Below are 5,244 nucleotides of genomic sequence, written 5' to 3'. Positions count from 1 at the left end.
CACTACACAGCTGATAGCAAGCTTTGCATCTCCTTTCATCAGATCTCGGATGTGGTTTCTTGAATTTCACTCTGTCTGGCAGAGTAAAGGACACGGATGAAAGCAATTGGATCGGGCACCATCTAGATAAGACTAAAACGATCCCCGTGGGCAGAGGGAGACATTTGAAGTGTACGCAGCAGCCAGTCCACATGGTAGAAGATAAGCCCACCCTTTGTTGCCGAAAGCCACGATTCTGTGCAGAATCTTGGATTGCAGGCTACTCCTAAGTGACTAGAATTTTGGCTGAGACTTCTACAATCACTTCCCACATGCTTTCAGATAAACAACCAGTACCTTTTCTTACAGTTGGGAAGCTTGCTATGACTTTTTCTTCTTTGTCAGCTTTTGTAAATAATGTCTACATTGATTATTGTGCTCGTTTTACAAATCCTAGGCAGGTTGATCCATTTTTGCCATGAATCTTCACTAGAAGATGGGCTTGATATATATATATATATATATATATATATATATATATATATATATATATATGTATGTATATATATTTTTTAATATATACTTTATTGATTTTTTTTACAGAGAGGAAGGGAGAGGGAGAGAGAGTTAGAAACATCAATGAGAGAGAAACATTGATCATCTGCCTCCTGCACACCCCCTACTGGGGATGTGCCCACAACCAAAGTACATGCCTTGACCAGAATCAAACCTGGGACCCTTGAGTCTATACGCTGACGCTCTATCCACTGAGCCAAACTGGTTAGGGCTGGCCTTGATATTCTTAGTGAAAGGCAGCCAGAAATTTATTCTCTTTCTAAAAACTTTCACTATGAAGAACTTTTACAATGGCCAATTTTGCCCCAATCATACCCGTATCTATAGTGTTTTGAAGTAAATTAAATCTTAGACATTACATAATCCCATCCATAGGTGTTTCTGTATGTTACTAAGGATTCTTTGTTTTAGCATCATCACAATATCATTATTGACCTAAGAAAACAACACTTTCTATTTATCATCAAATACCTAGTTACTGTCCAAATTTTCCAGTTCTCATATATTTTTTTCCAGTCTTTTTTCTTTAAAAAAAAAAAAAAATCAAGATCCAAATGAGGTCCAGGAATCCTTGTATTTAGTGAATGTCTTTTAAGTTTCACTTAAAGTATAGATTCCTCCTTCCATCTCTTTACTTTTTCCTTGCTAATATATTAGTTGGAAAAATTAGGACTTGTCCCGTAGAATGTTCTGGAAAGTGTTCCATAGATGGCAGTGCCATGGTGCAGTTTGATGTGGTCCTCTGTTCTCAGTATTTCCCTTAAATTGGTAGGTGGATCTAGATGTTCAAATAAGTTTTTTGTTTTTCTTTTTGGCAAGAGAACTTCACAGGTTGTGTTTTGTTTTTCTATCAGGAAGCACATAGTGCCTGGTTGATGATCTTTTATGATATTAGCAGCTGTTGCTGTTTTATTGATATTTAATCCATTTGTTCATTAGTGGTTTTTAATTTATTTGATACCATAAAATTAACATTTTCGTTAAAATGTTTTTTTTTAAATTGATTTTTAAAGAGAGAGGGAAGGAAAGAAAAAGAAATATCAATGTGAGAGCAGAACACTGATTGGCTACATCCTGCCGATTGCTCCCCCCAATACCCTCCCACCCCTCTCCGGGGGTCCAGGGGAAACCGGGCATGTGCCCTATGCCTGACCAGGGAACCTTTTAGTCCACAGAACTATGCCCAAACAACTGAGCCACACTGGCCACGGCTTTTTTTTTTTTTTTTTTTTTTTTTTTTTTAACTTATGTATTGTTCAGAGTTGTAAATTAACATGAAGATGTAATTAGTAACATCAATTATGCCTATATGTCCCAACTTCTAATATTGTCCTATTTCACTTTAAATATGTGCTTATTGATTGCTAGGAGGGAACAAAAATAGAAATACTATATAATAAAGCATTAATATGCAAATTAACCATCACTCCAACATACAAGATGGCTGCCCCCATGTGGTCAAAGATGGCCACCCCCATGTGGACACAAGATGGCCACCACAGATGGCCAGTAGGGCAGGGCAGTTAGGGGTGACCAGGCCAGCAGGGGAGGGAAGTTGTGGGCAATCAGGCCTGCAGGGGAGGGGAGTTGTGGGGGACCAGGCTGACGGGGGAGGTCAGTTGTGGGGGACCAGGCCTACAGGGGAGGGCAGTAAGGGGTGACTAGGCTGGCAGATGAGGGCAGTTAGGAGTGACCAGGCTGGCAAGGGAGGGAAGTTAGGGGTGACCAGGCCAGCAGAGGACAGTTGGGGGTGAACAGGCCTGCAGGGAAGAACAGTTAGGGGCAACCAGGCCTTCAGGGGAGGGCAGTTGGAGGCAACCAGTCCTATAGGGGAGGGCAGTTGGGGACAAACTAGCCAGCAGGGGAGGGCAGTTAGGGGTGACCAGGCTGGCAAGGGAGGGCAGTTAGGGGTGACTAGGCCAGCAGGGGAGGGCAGCAAAGGGCAATTGGGCTGGCAGGGGAGTAGTTAGGCATCAATCAGGCTGGCAGGGGAGTGGGTAGGGGGTGATTAGGCTGGAAGACAGAAGAGGTTAGGGGCAATCAGGCAGGCCGGCAGGCAAACGGTTAGGAGCCAGCAGTCCTGGATTGTGAGAGGGATCCCACATAGGAGAGAGTGCAGGTGGGTTGAGGGACATCTCCCCCACCCCAATGCACAAATTTTGTGAACTGGGCCTTTAGTAACTTCATAATGCTATAAATGAAAGATGATTAGAATATGATTTTCCCAGATCCTTTTAATATAAATGGCTCTATGATTTTTATGACATAATAATTAAGAAATAATCTCTTATATTGCTAAATACACAAAAAGTAATTAATAAAGCTTATCTACAGTAACATCCACTACGTTTTTCATTACTTCTTGGCTTCAAATCCCAATAATTAAACCTCTAGCTTATTTTCTAAGAACAAACAATGTATACTTTCTCCAATACTGTGCTCTTTTGTTATCACTGATAAAATATTATTTTAATTTAAAACGACAGTATGGTCCTATAACCATGGCTAAGCACTTTGAGTTGCTTTTCCAATTAACACTGATTAACTTTAGATGAACCAGTCATATTCTTCCACCTAGTTCCTGGTTAAGAAATAACATGTTATCATCTGACAACTGGCAAAGATTAACAGTCAGCTGTGGCCAGTGCATGCTGACTCACCCAGGGATCTAAAGCATGACCTTGACCTCATTATCATGCTGTTAGAACCTACTGAGCAAAACAGAATTCTGAAGACAGGAAGTGAAAAAATTCCATTTGTGTCTTCAAGCCTCCACCATGCATCTCTGTGTCCTTTCGGTAATTCCTTTAGCAGGTGTTTTGGATATGGATGAGGAACCAAAAGCAGGATATTGTCCTGAATATCACTGCTGATCATGTCTGTTCTCTGGCTAAGCAAACCCCCACTGCCTGCCTGGTGACGAGAAGACAAGTTCAAATTCTCCAGCACAGCATAGAAGGTGGTCCCATAATTTTGCCACAATCTATTTCTCCAGCTTTATTTCTTGCTACAACTCCCTGTCTCCCTCTCTCCACACTCCAATAACAGCCATTTTCTCATTATTTTGTGACTTGTTCATGTAACTGTGCAGCATCTATTTATTGAGTCCCTATAACAGTTGACAGTTTGGCCCTGAGGAAACTGGAGTAAAAGGCATATTCCTTGACCTGCCCTTAAAGGTTGAGGGGGACAATGAAATAATTGGCTACGATGCTGGGTGGTCAGTGCTGTCTGTAAGCAATGTATGTACAGGGACTATGGCAAACTGGTAAAAGGAGAAAGGGAGGAGGAGGAGCATAGGGTGAAGACAAAGAAGTTAACAGACTGAGTTATGTGAGAGCAGGTAAGGTGATTTAAACGGTGGGAACAGAAAATCAGAGAGATAACAAACCACACACTCAGTAGCTGAAGAGGAAGATGTGTTGGTAGTCTGGTCTGGAGATAAGACTAGAAGTAGGCAAGAGTTGAATCCCCAATGAGAGTTTAGATTTTCATTCTCTGTGCCGGTTTCCCTCGCCAGTATGGTTTTTCTCTTTCCCCTGCCTAGCCAATCATGATGACACTTCCTGTCCCCAGAAATTCATTCAACACGATTTGTTGGAACATCTATTATGTGATATATTCTGATTTAGTTGCTTGGGCGTACATTAGTAAAAATCCTGCTCTGCCCACCTGCTTATATATTCTAGTCAGGGGAAGGTGGCAATCCATGATAAACATAATATTATAAGTGGTAAGTGCTATGCAAAAAGGAAAAGGATGGGTAAGGTGAAGGAGGTTGAAGTGAACAGAAGTAATCTGGAGTAATTAAATAGGATGGACAACTGAGCAAAAATCTGAAGAGCCAAGTGAATATCATATTTTTAAAAAATATATATTTTTATTGACTTTTTACAGAGAAGAAGAGAGTTAGAAACATTGATGAGAGAGAATCATCGATCAGCTGCCTCTTGCACCCTCCCTCCCCCGACTGGGGATGTGCCGCAACTAAGGTACATGCCCTTGACCGGAATCGAACCTGGGACCTTTCAGTCCTCAGGCCAATGCTCTATCCACTGAGCCAAACTGGTTTCGGCGAAGTGAATATCATATTGAAGAGTGTTCTAGACAGTAGCTCTTTATGCTGTGTTGGGAAAAGACTATAGAGCTGTACGGAAAGAAGCAGAGATCTGTTAGGAAAAAGTGTAGGAATGCAGTCATCTATGCCTATCTATGGGCAGAAAAGCTGTACTGACTCCAAGCATTGTGAGCCAGCCACGTATCTAAGCTCAGTACTGAGTCCTCAGTAAATTCTGGTGATGTGACTAATTTTTTTTTATTAAATCCTGACCTGAGGATATTCCTCCCCTCTCCCCCCCCCCCCGTTACTTTTTAGAGAGAGTGGAAGGGAGGGAGAAAGGGAAAAAAGGGAGACAGAGAAAGAGAAACATCGATTGGTTTCTCTCCAATTGATGTGGGAGAGACACATCTTTTGGTTGCGTCCTGCCCAAACCCTGACCAGGGCCGGGGGCGGAACCTGCAACCCAAGTATGGGTCCTCGACTGAGAATCGAACCCGAGACCCTTCAGTGCGCCAGCCAATGCTTTAACCACGGAGAACCACTGGTCAGGGGGCGATGTGACTGTTTCAGCATAGGTATGCCTCCTATAACTTACTTCAGAAATTACCAGTAAGTAGCTCTTACCCTTG

Source organism: Pipistrellus kuhlii, unplaced genomic scaffold, assembly GCF_014108245.1.
Source record: "Pipistrellus kuhlii isolate mPipKuh1 unplaced genomic scaffold, mPipKuh1.p scaffold_m20_p_14, whole genome shotgun sequence".
NCBI lineage: Eukaryota > Metazoa > Chordata > Mammalia > Chiroptera > Vespertilionidae > Pipistrellus > Pipistrellus kuhlii.
This window is presented reverse-complemented; position numbering follows the sequence as displayed.